The sequence below is a fragment of the Rhea americana genome, unplaced genomic scaffold (assembly GCF_003343005.1).
Source record: "Rhea americana isolate MKP2758 unplaced genomic scaffold, rheAme1 scaffold_9, whole genome shotgun sequence".
Taxonomy (NCBI): Eukaryota; Metazoa; Chordata; class Aves; order Rheiformes; family Rheidae; genus Rhea; species Rhea americana.
Window position 1 is genome coordinate 9,962,031 of NW_028187088.1, and position 17,128 is coordinate 9,979,158.

General features: G+C 38.6%; 1 protein-coding gene across 3 annotated transcripts in view; it reads left to right on the forward strand.

Annotated features, from left to right (window-relative positions):
- CHRM2 (cholinergic receptor muscarinic 2) overlaps positions 1-17,128 on the forward strand; it is a 99,415-nt gene that overhangs the window by 53,524 nt on the left and 28,763 nt on the right. For 2 of the 3 annotated variants that reach the window (XR_014898127.1, XR_014898128.1), the window contains 2 exons: positions 3,980-4,197; positions 8,034-8,143. The exons of the other annotated variant lie outside the window; for it this stretch is intronic. The gene's annotated coding sequence lies outside the window, so the exon portion shown is untranslated. Of the gene's footprint in view, positions 1-3,979; positions 4,198-8,033; positions 8,144-17,128 lie in introns of those variants that run through there. 3 annotated transcript variants of the gene reach the window in all.

The window sequence follows — 17,128 nt, forward strand, 5'->3', positions numbered from 1 at the left end:
GTTGAGATAAATTCAATTTCTTCTCTGGTAGAATTCTGAACTCTTGGAGGCTTATCTAAATTCAGTTAAGCACTCAGAGGGTCACCTACTGTAAATTCATCACAGACTCTTCAAAAAGAAGTCATCAATTAAATGTCTAAGGAAGATTTTTCTTTTTACTGCTAGTATCCTAAGCTTATTCTAGTCGTAGGGGGGAAAATACTRTATTTTTTCACTTTTATTCACACATTAACATTGAAATGAAGATACTATCATCTAGTTATCTGATACTTTTGCTGGTAAAACATGAATCAGAACAAACAGTTTTTTCTTCACTTAAATAAAAAATCTTGCAAAAGATATCCTCAGAAATGCCTTTTATTTTTATATACATCTGTATCTGTAATGGAAGGCTCACATTAGTGTATCTCTTGGGATTTTGAAGGTTAAACTGGTACGTGTATTGTGTGCATCTAATTTTGCGTATGAAGTCTCAAACTTTTGTTAACAAAAAAATGTATGTACTGTCCAGGTACCTACTCAATGTTGAGTCTGCAGGATGATAGGACTGTGGAGAAGCCTTGGAGTTGTTGAATCTGCTTGTCAGATCTTTCCTTTGACTGCACCTGCATAGAGAATAGTCACAGTGCTAGGGCCACCCTAGTCCCAGCCACCTTTCCAGGTGGTGTAGCATGGGCTGGTAGCCCCACCTCTGGCAGTATTTGGCAGCCATCCACAATTCAGAAGGACTTCAGAGGCAAAGGCTCCATGGCAGGAGGATATGAGTCTTAATGAATGGCAAAATATACTCCTATCTCCTCTTTTTTAGCTAATTTCAATCCTTTCAGGCTACAGCTCAGGATCTAAACCTCTGTGTCAGGAAACCTCTCATCCTGGCTACACATCTAAACTGCTTTTCAAGCATGGTCACAAGCCTAGCTAMGCTGTACAGTTTGAGTCGATACGCACCAGAAGTCTTGAGGACATCTGCAAGGCATAGTGCAGTGAGTAATGCCACAGAGAGAAGTGGTAATGGAAGGCTTGAACTCATCTATACCTCARTGTAGGCATAAATATGCTGTTGGGGAGACACAGATGCAGATGAACCTGTTCACCCAGTTTCTCTACCACAAATCCCAAAAGCTGAAGCTTAGCAGGCAAAACAAACCTTGTGCRTATTGGGCCTGAATACGCACAAAACAAGGTATAGTGGGCATTTAGCGACAGATGTACTATAAAAATCTCTGCTGTGGTGTAGATACATGGAGAGTGGTTAGGGCACTGATTTATTGCAGTGTTACACTGCTCTAGTGTAGTTCGCTTTCATGTAGGCACATCAGCATAAAAGTGGATTAAAATAGTAAGTATCTATACACTGTGTACTGCAGATACAGGCGTAGGCTAAAGTGGTAACAGTGTCCGCTTCAGGAGTCGGTATACCTACATACCAGTCCCAGGTTTTCCCAAAGAATTTAGCACCATGTTGTTCATGAGCTATATTATTGCACCAACAGGTATTCACAGAACATAGCAGAGCAGCAGTTAATGCTACAAGGTATTATATCTAATGCTGGGATACCACAGTCATAATCTGTAGACAATGGGAACACACAACATTTGTTTGCAGTATGGTCTCTGACAAAAGACAGTTCAGATGTTGAAGTATGTTAGTCAGAAAAACAAATCTGTGTTGCCTCTCTACCTTTGGCGGGCTGAGACAGGAGGCACTTGACTGGAGTTGATGGTAGGTTCCCTTTCTCTCAATAACCACCATCATTTACATGGCTGACAACTCAGCAGCTAAGGTGCAAAGGGTTTTAATCAACCTGCTTAATCCAAGTAACTGCTCAAGAGAAACTGCAATAATAGGGTCAGAGAACAGAACTGCTGCCAGGGAAACGAAAACAGGTTTTGAAAGGAACACAAGGGATGGAAACACAGCTTTGGAGAGAGCCATGCTGCATTGACCAGCCCTCCCTTGTGGGATTTTAGTAATTCGATTAGATATCTCTATAGCTTTAGTAGCTCTTTGTTGAAAAATACAYCTTCATCCTGCAGTTCCTGCTGTTGGCAGGTAATACTTGGGTCTGTATAATCAGGATTCTCAGTGGCTAAAAGGACAGGTGAGTCTAAGGCTCTCRTCTGAAGAGAACTCAAGGTTTTAAAAATGAAACAAGGATAAACTACGAAGAGAAATGATGAAAAACAACATCTGCTGCTAGTATGGGAGAAGACAGGGAAAACAAATGTGCACTGGAAGTAGAACCAAAAGGACTTACCTCCAAAGGAGAAGCTGTCTCCTCAGGGCATATAGTTAAGTGTAGGTGAGGAGGTTCTAATGTGCCACGTGGAGGTGGGCAAGAAAGAGGCAAAGGGAGAGACTGTGGCTTGGGAATGACACAGTTATGTAGTCCAACAGGTGGCCARCTTCCAAAGCTTTTCCTCAGGCTTGAGTTTGAATTGTAATTAAGAAGTATTAAGAACTCAATTCTCATTTTGGAGGGAGATATAGCTAATCTGTTAGGTATCTGGAAGTTTTATCTATGTTGATCTATGTGATCAGAGAGGTATTCATTTATCACAAACACAGCAAAGAATGAAACATCAGARCTCAAACTATCTGTGAGTTTTTCGTTTGTAGGATATGACAAACTTTTCTATTTCTATTTATTATGACTTTAATTTTGAATGTTACAGTTAAATGGTCCAGAGCATCAAAATGGAACCTTATATTTCTTCCAGCTTTCACTGGAAAACATAGTTTGTTTGAAGCTGGTCTCTAAAAGAGACATGAGAGTTGATGAATATGAATCAGGCTTTGAATATGTTTTAAAACATGAAGTCAGAGGGATATCATGTGGGTAGAGCTTTGCAGTGAACTGTTCACACTGCTGGTGTTCAGATTCTTGTAATTCGTCCTGGGCTTCACAACCTTCACCAGTTCCCTTCACCTGACTGCAAAATGTGTAAATTTAAATCAATCTATCCCACACAGTTACAGAAAAGCTTTTAGAACTGRTATTTGAGAAAGGACTTTGTATACAAGTGATTTTCTAAAGTGTAAGATATAACAATATTCTGCACAATCATCATCAGGAGCAACTAAAATSAAACTACAAAAGCGCAGCGGTACTCACTCTCTCCAATTATACAAACAATGGAGGGGGATAAAAGCAAGGCAGAGAAATACTTTCAGTGTGTAGCTGGATAGCCAAAGAGAATGGAAAGGTGAATGAAAGGCCAATGCTAATCTAGAAAATGAAATGTCTCCTTGCTTCTATTTCTCTCTGTAATTTGACAACATCTAAATATAAAGCGACTAAAGCCTGCAGCTAAGAAKCTAGAAAGAAAAAAGAAATCTTGACAATAGTTTACTTTGTGGCCAAGAACTTCAGTCACATCTAATCTGGGTTTCCTCAACTTGCTATCCTCATGTTTCACCAGTGAAAAATTAAAAATCCCATTCCATTGTTTCAGGTGGCTCTGCTGGAGGGTGGCCGTGTGGGTCTAACCTCATGCCTTACCTGGTGCCATTCATTCCCACTGTAAACAACCAGTATAAAACTGCCAGTTCTAAGGCAAGTGGGAAATTGCCCACCAGCATGGAATAACTCAAGCTTTTATACCGATGATATTTATGCAGAAATAAAGCATTTGAAGGAGTAAAAAAGTTTAATTAAAAAGTTATAGTTCTGTCGTGCAAAGATCAGTGTAACCAAAACACAGTCTATTCTGAATTACACATGTATGTGGCCTTTGCTGGCATCAGAAACCAGTCTATAGTGGGAAAAGTTCATCTTTTGCTGACAGAAAAGATGCATATAGTAAAGTCTTCCAAAAGCCCACTTTCCATTTCGTGTAAGTACAAAAGGAAGCATTTGCACGTGATTTAGCGGCCAATGCAGAGAGGTAAGGTCTTCCAGGCAGTGACTCAAGAGTAAGCACCTAATTTATGTGCTTAAAGTCATCCCCCTAGAAACCTCCTTATCTTTTCCTCTAGAGAAGACCAGAGAGACTCGCCAGCTAACACATATGGCCAAAGGCAGCAGTGAAGACTCCCTCTCCAGCTTGTTCAAGTCTCTGACCCTATGGTACTGTAGTGTCTACAGGAACACCACCAGTGCAGGCTCCACTTTGACTACCAAAGATAGACACATGCAATTAAAAGCAATAGCATTTCTGCAGCTTATTGAGTTACAGCTCATCAGTTGATTGGAGGTAACTTGTAAAGCCTCAGTAACTCAATTGCTTTCAGTTGTGTACATAAACTTTTCAAGTTGGCTTGATTCCTCTGGAGCTGACCTGCCTCGAGCAAACGTGGTCATGCTGCCAATATCCAGGCTGCACAGAGGGACTGGCTGGTGACATGCTCTGTGCAGGGATTAGTGGGACTGGCTTAATTCCCTCTCGCTGGTTTGAAAATCAGCATTACTCAACCTTTAACCTAGGCCTGTGATAAACCAGCTAATTCAGCTCTATTCCAGTAAGGCAGACTGTACGCCAGCTGTTAGCAAGCTTCCAAAGCTAGATAAGCAACATGCCAAGCATTCAGTTCGTCTGCCAGCATGCATGTAAAACGTGGCAAAGGCATCTAAATCACTGCTTAATTCAAATTAGAGACTTCTCTGTGTGTGCAGGAGTTTGGAGCAATTCTTGAGTTTTACATTATGCTAACACTTCAGTAACGACAAGCCCTCCTCAGAGAAAGATTAAACCACAGTTACATACAGCCTCTTAACACTTGAATGAGAATGCCTGCAGGATGTTTAATGCACTTTAATTTGCACCATTAGTTGATTCCRTTTGCCTTCGCTGCACATCCACAGGTAGCCAAGCCTGCATGGAGGGTTCTTGCATCATGAGCTACCTGCCTGCCGAGGACCAAATGAAATGAAGTTCTCTTGAAATTTGAAAGGCAGCATGTATTTTGCCACAGAATTTTCTCATCCAAATAAGCCAATATAGTTGGAATATTATTTTTTGTCAGCCTTTTTTTAAGGAGAAAAGATATTCAAGTTTGACAGAGGTTTATCTGAACTCAGAACCCAGATTTTGATCCTTCTGCAATAAACACTGAGCTTTTTTTCTTTTTTTCTGTATTTGATTCTATTCCCAATACGAGGGTATTAGGCTTCATTTTCACGTCTAAATACAGTTTGCTTCTCAGTTATTTCCATCAGCATTAAATTAACAACAGCAGTACACAAACACAGAATTATCATAATTTTATCAGAAGTATTTAATGAAAATAAAAGTTAGATGCAGTTCAGCAAATATGTTGACTAGAGTGTCAGCCATAAACTGTGACCCAACATCCTTAAATGAAAGGAAATGAATTTCTGAGCTCATGTAAAAAGACATGGTGCTTTTCTAACATGGCTATCTACTCAAAATGCCTCTTCCCTAGCATACGCAGAAGGCTTGTATCTGAAATAGAGGTGATCTATACCTTCATGAACCAGATGAGAGTCTATCTCAAAGATGTTACGTCCTTTTTTCTGCCAGAAGGAAGATAGGCGCCTACTGGAGTAGGGGATAGGAGAAGAATCAAAAAACTTTTTGACTGAATCTTTTCCTTACAAAATATAGGACACCACAGAAACAAAAAAAAGTAACAAAACAGCATGTTCTTCACAACAGTTATAGGATTTTTCAAAGAGAACGTATCCAACAAGACCTTTTTCTAATTAAAAAAAAAAAAAAGATATTTTTGGTTGTCAGAAATATTTGAGATATTCTGAAATCTCAAACACATTAACTTTTTGTGGTTAATATCCTTCTCTCTGATCAACAAAATAAAAATTTTATAGTGCCATATTTCTGAATTGACATTGCTTTCAAWTTTTTTGCGAAAATACTTGCAATGTCAACATTTCCTCAGTATGGTTTTAAAACAAATTATTAATGTTTCCCATAGTAAGATGATTACACTTTCCATATTTCCCTGACTGAGAAGCTGTTTAGACCACTTAGTGGTTTTAGAGCATTCAGGTTTTAAAATACCTGAATACCCTCATGTCTTATTAATGACCTATGTAGGCAAAGGACTCTTCACAAACATCCTTTACTCACCTTCCCCCTCCCCCCCAGCCCATCTTCTCAAGGAAAAAAGGTCTCAATGAGAGAGAAAGCCAACAGGAGTAATATATGTTCAAACATCAGTACAAGATCAGACTGATAAATGGGAATGTCTCTTGAATCAGTTGCTCTTAATTAGTTACAGTTATTAGTAGCCTAGAAAAGTCAATAGGCTGAGGTAAATGCTGACTTGGCAAGATCAGTTGATGGCAGTGATTAGGTCAGCCAAGACAATCTAGAGAGGGTTGTGGACTACTCCAGAAGAATGACACTACATACCAAGGTGGTAAAATATAGACACATCTGAGACTATCCATGCACACAGACAAACTTTGAAAYTAAAGTAATCCTTCTACAGAACGAAAATAGTGATTAAGGATCTATAATCACTCGAGGAGTAGAGGGAAAAGAAAGGGGGGACAAAACACTGAAAAAACAAGAAATAAATAGAACGTGATATACTTTATCCTTGAAGGTTTCAGTCCTCATGTCTTTGATTTCAGTCATCTCAGGACAGAAGTGGGAAGATCTGAAGGCACGGAGGAAGCACATCAGTATAAGAAGCAACTGAAGAGGCTGGGAAAGTTTACTTTTAAAAGAAAAGAGCTGTGTCAGTCATGATAGAGTTATAAARACAAATGAATTGCATAGACAAGGCCAGATAGAGATGTCTGCTTACTCTGAGTTCAGTAATAGGATACATTAATAGCCAGCAAATGTATAACAGGGAAAAGAAATATAGTTTCATGCAGCATTTAATTAAATTGGAGCTCCTCACTGGATGGAGATTTTACCAGCACTAAATGCTTGGCAAGATTTAAAAAAGGATTTTGTTAGCATGAATTAGATGGCATATCCATTCCAGTGTTTTAGAAATTGGCTGATTACACAAGACTGGAGAAAACTTTCCTTTGTGACACGTCATTGCAAAACATGATGCCTCCTCTGAAATCTAGGGTTTGATCCCATTGCCAGTAAAGTAYGTGGAGAGCTGTTAGGATGGGAAGAGTTTCAAGACTCCCTGCTCTGCCATGGTCCCACTACTATAAATGCCAAGAGTATTTTGTTATTGACTTTAAATGGCAACAGACTAAAGCAAATTCTAAGCACTTTTTGGAAATCACTCCTCCAGTTCTCAGTCTGAGACTTTCAATGGCAACTGAGGTGGCAGACAAGCTATTGACCTTTTCCAGCRTGCACCGAAGGCCAACTAGACACTTTACTTCTCATCCTTTTTCCTTTAATGTTATCTGCTTCAGCAGTACCACGAGGCTGCAGCCTATAAAACAAATTGACAAGAAAGAGAACAGAATTGTTTGTATTGTTTATCCCAGTTTGTTATCGGTGATTCTTTGGCATGTCACTTACCATGTCATTCTGCTAGAAGATAAGCGACCCATAACAAATCAGCACTCACACGTAAAAGCAATACTATGCTTGCACTGTATACAAAGGAAATTTAACAACCCATATCAAGTGTTTTACACAAAAATTAATATTACTAACAAAAGCAGAAATTGAGCAGTTTAATTAATAGTAACCCTGTTTTTTGGCATGCTCTCTTCTGTTTGATACTGGGCAGTTTCACTAGGCCCTGATCCAAAACCTATTGAAGTCCATTGGACAAAATCCTTCTGACTTTAGAAGTGGGTTTGATTCAACTCCAGAAATGAATTTAATTTATGACATAACCTTTTTCTTTGATGGAAAAGTCAGGTTTCTATGTTCTTTTATCAATCCCAGGTGCCATTCATTTGCATCTCTACATGCTTATCCTTTACTAAAATAGTTTGGGGAAGCTAGGGAGAATGTCTAAAGGACAGTTTTGCTGCAGTGAGATAACCCCTATGTGTCCAGGAAAATGTATAGTAATGGCCAGCATTAAATTTATACAAAGCAAAGAGTTAACGAACATAAGATCTGTCCTATCCTCTTTTCCATAATGCTCACTTATTTCCTAAGTTTTTCCTTTTCAGGTGTGGCATCAAATAAGCAATTGCTCTCCTATGGGTTTGTGATTTTTTGCTAGTCTTCGTTCTTATACTTGTTCCAATCTTGTTTCTCTGTCTTAGCCAMTGGAAGCCCACTGTGTGGACCCAAGTGCAATTTTTAATAGTAAATAGATTTAGTCTATAATAAGCTCCCTGAATGAGAGTAGCAAAGGAGAGCACTTTTATTTCCCATGATACCCTTTCGAGAAAGTATAATTAAAATATTTTCATGCTGGCTTGCCTGTTCTGTCTGTCTTTCATGAGTGATGAAGTCCACGAAGCTATTATTYGTCTCCACATTGTGTGAGTAAGTATTAGGCCACTGAAGTGTTCAGTATCAGTAAATGATCTAGAACTCCATAAAAACATCAATTATTACATAGTTAAAGATGTCTTAGTGCTCTCTCAGAAAGCTGGAGCTCAGTCTGCCTTCCCCTAGTGACAGCATGCAGGGATGAATGTCTCTCTGGACTGTGCATGGAGAGCTTAAATATAAGCTATGGAATTGTGCAGAAAAAAAAGAAATTTTCCTACTTATCTGATCAGATATGTTTAAAGAAAAATGGAAATGAAGCCTATGCTGGAAAAAGGTACCCTATTCAGATGTCTATAAAGGAGGGCTCCTCTACCTGAACCCTTTAGTTCTGGCCTAGCACAACACATTGGGACCATGCCCTGGAGCCACATAATCTTTGGAATTTTTGAAGAAGYAGTTGGTAGAACAGAGAACTGTAGAGGTGCCTGCCTGACCAAAAGGCAACTTGGAAACTATTGCGTAAGGAATGGGGCCCTGCTCAAAGCCAGATCTTCACCTTTTCTTTGACTGGTAGAACTCTCCTAGCTTCAGTGCAGCTAAGCCAATTTGCAGCCAAAGAAGGTCTGAAACATCAGGCTGCAGATGTATCATGAGTTTCTCTTTACATCCTCTGATGGCTTGGCACTATGGCTTTCAGACGTTGTTCTTCATAAAGAATGGGGAAGATATCACAAGCTACACTTTTAGTATTTTCCACTATTCTGTCAGTCTTTTTCAAAAGTATAAAAAAGATAGTTAACAATATATGCAGTAGGAACTTCATATAAATATAAATTTAATTACTACATCCTAAAAAATGCTTGTGCTGTGTAAATTATATAACAAAATACCAGAGGGCATCTTAAAACTAATGCTAACTAATTAAAAGCATTAGTCAGTTAACAAATGAATCAGGTAGTTGCTAGACATTGTTACAAGTTGCCAAATATTACCTCAGATTACGGATTGGGCACATTTTTTTAACACTGTTAATAATTGTAATTATGCAAACATTAAGTACTTTTATCTACAAGACCAAGATGTTATTCCCCTCCCTGACTTCYTTCCCCGTCCTCGGAGTAGGACTAAGTTATGGTCCCTAGAGCAGACAAAGGTGCAGAGAGGGAGCACGTTTTTTCAAGTGAACAGTATCTTTGGGAGATCTAATGGTCTAATGAAGGCTGAAGAGATGTGTACAGTCAAGGGTGGTCCCAGCCCTCCCTGGGCTGGAGAGACAGTGTTGGAATGACAGAAGCGAGGAATAGATTGTGCTGGATATACCAGCAGTGCAGTAAGTTTGCATCCTGTCTCTGGTCCTGTCCAACAATGTTTCAAAGAATCTTATGGGAAATATCATATTTCCCAAATATCGTATTTCCTAATACCTCCTAAATAAACACGACTTCAGCATAACAGTTCCTAAGGAAAAAGAAAAAAAAAAAAAAAAGTTAGACTGCTTAGATATTGTCCTAAAACCTGAAATCCCAACAAAGATGAGTTAGAACTGCAGCATGACCTCTCCCAAATACACCTTGCAGATACTATGAACACTTTACACTGCAAGCATTCAATCCTTTTTAAATGCAGCTAAGTCCTTGATATCAAAGCTCTTTTGCTGCAGTGAGCTCTTCAGCTAAGTGTGCAGTACACGAAAATCCAGCTCCTTGTATCACGTTTATATCTGTGGAGTTTCAAATTTCTCTAATGTCCCCTTATTTGAGAGGGAAGAGKGAAAATAAGTGTCCGATTCATCCTCTCTCTGACACTGAGTGCTTTTCATGTTATCACTAAGTCCCCTCACTTTTTTCTCCAAGATAAGAAGTGACAGTCTCTTTGATCTCTCTGTAGGAATGGGAGCCACTAAATAAACCTTGATAGAGGCAGAGGAGGTGAAAGACGTATTTTGATTTGAAATGTTCAGAGAGAAAAACCTTAACTCAATGTAGCCATTATATAAGCAAAATTGCTTAGAATACTTTGTGGTAAACAGTGAAATTCACTTTTTCTTTCCCTCATAGTTAAATTGCTTATGTGTTTATTTGCTCACTTGCTGGATAACACAGAGTGTTTAAGCTAACTTTTAAGGTATAGAAAACCATAACATCAAAGCAGGGTTTAAAAAGAGGGATGTAATTTAGGCTTGGATCTTTTCTAGCAGGTAATCTTTCACAGCTCAATAGAAAAACTGAGAGCAGGAAATCTACTTTTATAGTACAGAGGAAAAATGCCTCTGCCTCCTGTAGTGCCAGGTATAGAAAACGTAAATATTATGCAGTTTGAGAAACATCTGATTTAGGAGTTGAGATTAAGTAGATAGTTTGATGTAGATTTCTGAAATATATAAACCAGAAAAGTTTGTTGATTTTCCTGGAGTTGGGCATGGTTTAGTTTTATTAAGTGCTAAAAATCAAGGCACTCTTTCTTCATGTCGAAAGTTTGAAGAGGGTAAAGTCACTTTGCAGCTGATTGAAAYAGATACTGAACTGCCATCACAGATGCCATTACTGCATTCACTGACCCTTTTGTCAGTGAACAGTTTGACTCAGAGGAAGAAACTAAATAACTGTTTTCATGAAAATTTGCACTATTATCRACTACAGTAATGTACTTGAATTTTTCTCTTTTCTTTGTTCTTCCTTCCCATTCTTCTGTCCCCACAATGCAAAAGTATACTCTATCCCCTCCCAGATGCCAGTAGCCCCACTAGTGGAGTACTGGTGAGTTTATACTGCTCACTATAACAATAAGTGAACTCCTGTTTCSTGTGTCTACCCTGAGCTACATTACCACTGCACAACTGCTTAAGCTATAGCATGACCTTTATTCCCCACCTTGAATCTCACCGCTATTGCTCTGGCATCGCAAAATAGCAATTCATGGCTACCTTACTGGCAGAAGCTATGCATCCAAGGAATGTCCAGTTGCAGTAATCTCCTCCATAGCAACAAAATAGAAAGAGGAATAAATTATGGGGGAACCCTTGCAGTTTTGTGACACAGTTTATTTGCCATGAGCTGGCCACTACTAGGTCTCTCCACCCCTAAGAGAGCAAAAGTGCATGCAGATTAGATTTATAACCAGGTACAAGATGAATGGGCAGTATTAGGGAAATTACACTTGCAGCAGAAGGTAATAAAAAGCGTGTCATGGGGGAGACTGACAGGCCAGTTTTATTACCTACTGTTTACTCCACTCATTTCAAAGTATTTGTAACAGATTGAGAGACCGTCTTTTTTCTCCGGGTGAGGTTGCACAATAAAGGGTGGAGAAAAGATGGGACAAAGAGGAGAAACTGGAACACTCTGTAGGGTTAGAATGGATAGCAGAGGCCGTACGGCACAGTTCACTTCTTGGCACAGTGGGGATTCATGCTACACRTCCTGAGGCATCCAACTGAAGTGTTCAGGTTAGGATCCTAGTTCTCTTTACAGTCAAGGGAGAGAGGAGAGAAAGACTTCAAGAAATAATTCAGTGCAATGAAGAGCCCAACTGCCGTGAAAGAACCTTTYTGTCTTCATTCATTATAGAGCTGACGAGGAGGCTGGTAACCTAGGCACCACAATTAAACATCGATAGCTCTCTAKATGAATGCTCTCCCCTCTGTTCTCTTTTGTTCTGGAGGAATTAGTTAGTAATCACTGCTGCAAGCCAGACATTGAACTATGCACTAGCATAGTAAGGCTCTTATATCTCTGTCATGATAGTTTTTCATCTACATGGCTTTTATTCCCATCAATGAACACGAAGTTTTATTCAGGTTTGCTCCCTCTTTGACATTTACGTTTTCTCCCTCTCTGTTTCTCCACTTTTCACAACTTAGCTGCATAATCCCAGCCTTTTCCTGAATGGGTTCATGAAATTTCACAAAAAGGCACTACCCATTTCTTACCTTCATGGGGCTGAGAACATCTGTGAGACTGTTATCATCACAGTTACTGTTAATGCAGAAGTGATTTTAAAGCATGAAGATAACAGAGTCAGCCTTGCTTACTGACGGAGAGTATATTTGCTTTAAGTTAACATACATCACACATCTCACTCATAATGCCCTGCATGTTCTTCTCTATTTCAAATTTAATCAAAGGCTGTCTTAATTGCAACACGTAAAGCTTTGCATAAAATTCTGGCAAACTGGAAAAGCCACTCCCCAGAACTAAGCAAGGTGACCCAGTCAGAACAGAGTTCAGAAGTCAGAGATGCTTTTCAGCTGCACTTCAAAGGTCTAAAACCCTGTTAGACATTATTTTGTTACCATTTTCTAGTTTTATATTGGTAATATCTCATAAGCCAAAGCATATTATTGACAATAGTGAACATGTTTTGCCACTGCTTGGATTTTTATGAAGACAAACATCACCACATTGCTGAAAAATATAATTCTTGTTTGTATGCAGGTGATGAATGTAACACATCACAATTTCACGGGATGATCCAGGAATAATTCCTTTTCTGCTCACCCCCACGGCTCTTGACACTGAACAAAGCAGACTGGAATGACCAAAACTGTGTGCTGAGGTAGCTTGCCTCAGACAGAAATGTGCTGGACAGAATTATTCTACCCATTCTCATATAWAGCATGTTGGCATCAGTATTGCTATGAAAACCGAAGTTGTTACCACTAGTGACTCAGTCTTGCATCTTTTTCCTTTTTGCCATCGGGTTTCTGATACAGCTACTGTTCCTTCTAAAGTTGCTGACACTCTCTGTCCTGATATCCAGAACAGGTCAATTTGTGTATCACAGCCATACGAAGTTGCTAAAAAAATACCTGGAGGAAGGTTTTCTAGTTGCTTTTTTTCAGCTGAATCTTTGCTCATGTGAAAAGGATTCTTGGATGCTATGTTCCAAGGTAGAAACCAAGAGGAAGGAACATAACAAAATAACAACAATTCAATAYACAATTCTGGTCTGTCAAACACAATGGTGTTCAGAAGACCATACAACCGCTTATTTCTGAGGTGAAAGAACTAATGTAACTATTGGCTGGAATATTCTTTGCAGAAATTTGCTTAGATCCTACTGAATAGTATCAGGTATGCCAGTAAATCTAGAGTGATACTGCCATCCATACTTTAACTTCTTTTATAGGATTCAAATTAGTTACCGTAATGTACAATTTCTTGCAAGGAATGTGATAATTGTACCTTCCTTTAAAGTGAGAGCTTCTTCACTTAAGGTGTACTTTAAAGTGGGATTTCTAGTATTTCTTATGCTATTAAGGAGTAAACTAATCTAAAAGTCACAAGCAGATTTTAAAGAATGACTGTAACAAGCTGTTTTCTGGGAAACAATCAAATACTTTTAGAATATGTAACAAAGCGAGGATCATCTGGAGAATTTCTTGAGGTCTTACAAATATATCAAGTAAGTGAATAAGCATAGAGACAATAGGATATGTGGTAGCTATAGGCTGTGATAAAGAGTGCTGCAGCAAGGCAGCCTACTTCAAGTCCTTCTGACATATCAGGTAGTAGAGAAAGAGAAACCAAATTTTAGACTGAATTCAGACAGTGAATTTACTGAAGAATCTAGGCTGGTAGTCATTGCTCTGTGTGATGAACAGCAAAGTCTGACAGATTGGTGAGTAATTGCAGGAAACCAAGGGACAGTTGAACTCCTGCTCATATGCAATGCTGAAAGGCCTGCAGAGAAGACAAGAGGAAATAACTTAGTAGTTTTTGATTAGGTATCTGCCAGCTGATGTGGTGAATGTCTAAGGGAATGTTTCCATGATTAGAGAACACGGTTTGCACAGCTGAATGCTCCTGCCATRCACTGGCAGGCAACGGAGAGGTTACACACAATAGATCCCCCYACTTCACCTGTTTCATTAACAGATAGAGCATTTGAACAGGGCTGGAACAATCTGTGAGCTGATTAATTTGGGGACATGTATCATTTTGCAAGGAGCTATCTTAGCTTTCTGGGACATCACTAATGATGGTGGTCTAGGACTGGAGACACAACATCAAGCAGCTACAAGGGACAGACAGGCAATCTGGATCTTGGAGCTGGATTCCTTCTGCTGGTCTCTGAGGGCTCTTCAGAATGTTTGTACAAATATTTGCATGAGCAGCAATCACATGCAGGTGACTTGCTCTGAAGTGAAAGTACGCAGACAGTTTGACACACTCTTAAAAGTCTTTTAAATATCACAATGCTTCTGGTCTCAGAATTGACRCTTTCATTTGCCAAAATGTCTACAAAATTGGAAGAAAAGCAAGCATCAAGAAAAATATGGTTCAGAAGCCTGTTCCAGAAGGAAAGGTTTTTCTATGAGTATAAAAAATGGCCATGAAAAAATTCTACTTTGAAAGCACCCCAGTGGAGTCATCAAAATCTAAATAAGTTATTCTTGCTAATCTCCAGGCAGGGTGGCAAATGACAGAGAGAGCAGAGAGAACCGGTGCATGGCTTCGTGGCTATGAAAGGCAGAACCCACCGCACCAYGCATCAAACAATCTTCAGGGAAGCAAACGTATTTGGAATATTTTCTGCAGTTTTCCTTCAAAAGGCACCAGAGAACTAGTTATAGAAACAGTTGAATTAATGAGCTAGACTGTACAGGCATTCATGGGAGTTTTTGTGTAACTAGATTCCCTGATAGATCTTTTAAAGTAAAAGAGAAGTGTTTATGATGACACAGTCTAGCTGCTATCAGCGCTAAAAAAGGACACCAAAATAGTGTGTCAAAACACATTATAATTGATCAAGACAAATAGAAATTCCTTGAGATATTTTTGTTCTTATTCCGTATGGTACATTATGCTTTTCAATATCTTTTCTAAAGGACAGCAAATGTTGTGAATAAGTAATGATAAAGGTTTAGGTCTCAGACTGAGAGCACCATAATGGATCTACAGATAAGGATTTGTTTGACAAATAACAGGTACTCTTCCAGTACCAATACTTACATAMTTAAATTATGGTCTCCAAGGGATTCTCTGGTTCTCAGTATAGATATACAGGAACCCGGCATAACATAGTATCACTATGTCTATCTACATATAGCCTGATTTAAGGATGTGCAGGTGGTCTTGATTCCAGGAATTCTTCATTTTTTAAATTAAATTAAATTAAATTTAAAAATTAAATTTAAATTAATTTTCAATCTTGATAATAGTAATACACCTTAAGAGTGATTTTTTTTTTTTTTTTTTTTTTTTTTTTTTTTTTTTTGAAAGGAGGGAAATTGTGCATCTGCCCATGGCCTCAGGGCATGTCATTTCTTTCTTTCATCCCTATGCTGCTGCTTTTTACCTCCTTAACATCCCCATGCTCCTATCTTCTCAACTGTTCAGGCTTCTTCTGGCAGTTTCACATCTGACAATAAATTACTGTGCATCTCTCCAGAGTCTGTCGCTCTATTAGCCCCACAGAGATGTGATTCTTCCTCACACTCCTTCCGCTATGTTCCTGGATTTATCTTTTGATGCTTCTCTCAGATCACCACCTACTGTTTGACATGGATATCATCAAAAACAGTTGAAGACCTAATTTGTTCAGAAAGGCAATTCAAGRATATTTCACTAAAATATAGGTCATAAACAGGTTCCGGTATGCACTAGACCATTCCAAMCAGATATGATTTATGAGCAAACAATTCAGTGACAGAATTATAGAATAAAAACAGGCAAGACAAGCACATGATGCCAAAGGACAGAGTGCTCACCAAAGCCACTTTTTTTTTTCACTTTTTCAACAGTAGCTTCCCTGGAGAGACCTATTCTCAAAACAAGAGAGATCTAGTAAATCCAAGACCATATAGCCAATAGCAACACTGATTCCAGAGGTATTAAGTGACTGACAAGCTGAAGAGATCAGTCAGCTTTAGTGTTTCCCTCACAYAGTTGCTGGGAGAGATAAGAAATCATTGTTTCTTCCAGTCACACTCATTTCTCCTATAAATGCTCACYGGTGTGTGGGGGGTTTGACGTAATTCACTTACATTATGGCCAAAAACAGAGACCGTCTTTCACAGTTGCTTTCCACCTTTGGAAGGATGCAGCTGTACTGCAAGCAACAATCTTTATCTTTCTTTAACACTTGAAGGGAAAAACATTTCAATGGAGCATTTGTACAATTCTTAATGTAAATGTTTCAAGCGCTGGTGCTTCAGCTTGTTTGATTGTTCTTATGTTCATGGAACAGATATCCACCAACTGCCTTGGTAGTTTTCTTTTTTCCTCATTGTACAAACTTTTCAGGCAATTTCAAAACTCTTTAGTGAAATAAGATTAAGTTAAAAGAATGTTAGCAATTTTGACAAGGGCTAAAACTGCAATGAACAGGCTTTAAGAAAAGACTGTGTTTTAAAACCCATACCACACAGAATCACTGGTGAATATACAATCATGAAAATTATCAAAGCTGTCTTATTCGGTACTCATGAAAACCATATCATAAAGTAATGAAGCAAACTGTGTTCTAGACGAGTCACAAGCTGATCTCCTAACATGGTACCTGAGACGTACCGTCATCAAGGATAAAAATTTTCTGTGTTTGCAAGCTTCTGTCATTACAATTTTATTCAAATGGCTCCTCAAAATGTAACCTTAATAATTAGCTAGCCTACTTCTACAAATACACAGGAGTAACCTTTGCGCAGTATTCAGAAAAAGCTGAATGTTAATATTGTTTGCTAGATCCACAGTTTAAAGATGAACTAAAATATTAAAAAGAAAGTTAAACATTTATGTGATAAAAGTCTTCACTTAATGTAGGCTTTGAGAAGGAAGGATATTTTTCAGTGTGTATTTTTTACTAGTATCTTCTTGATATTTCC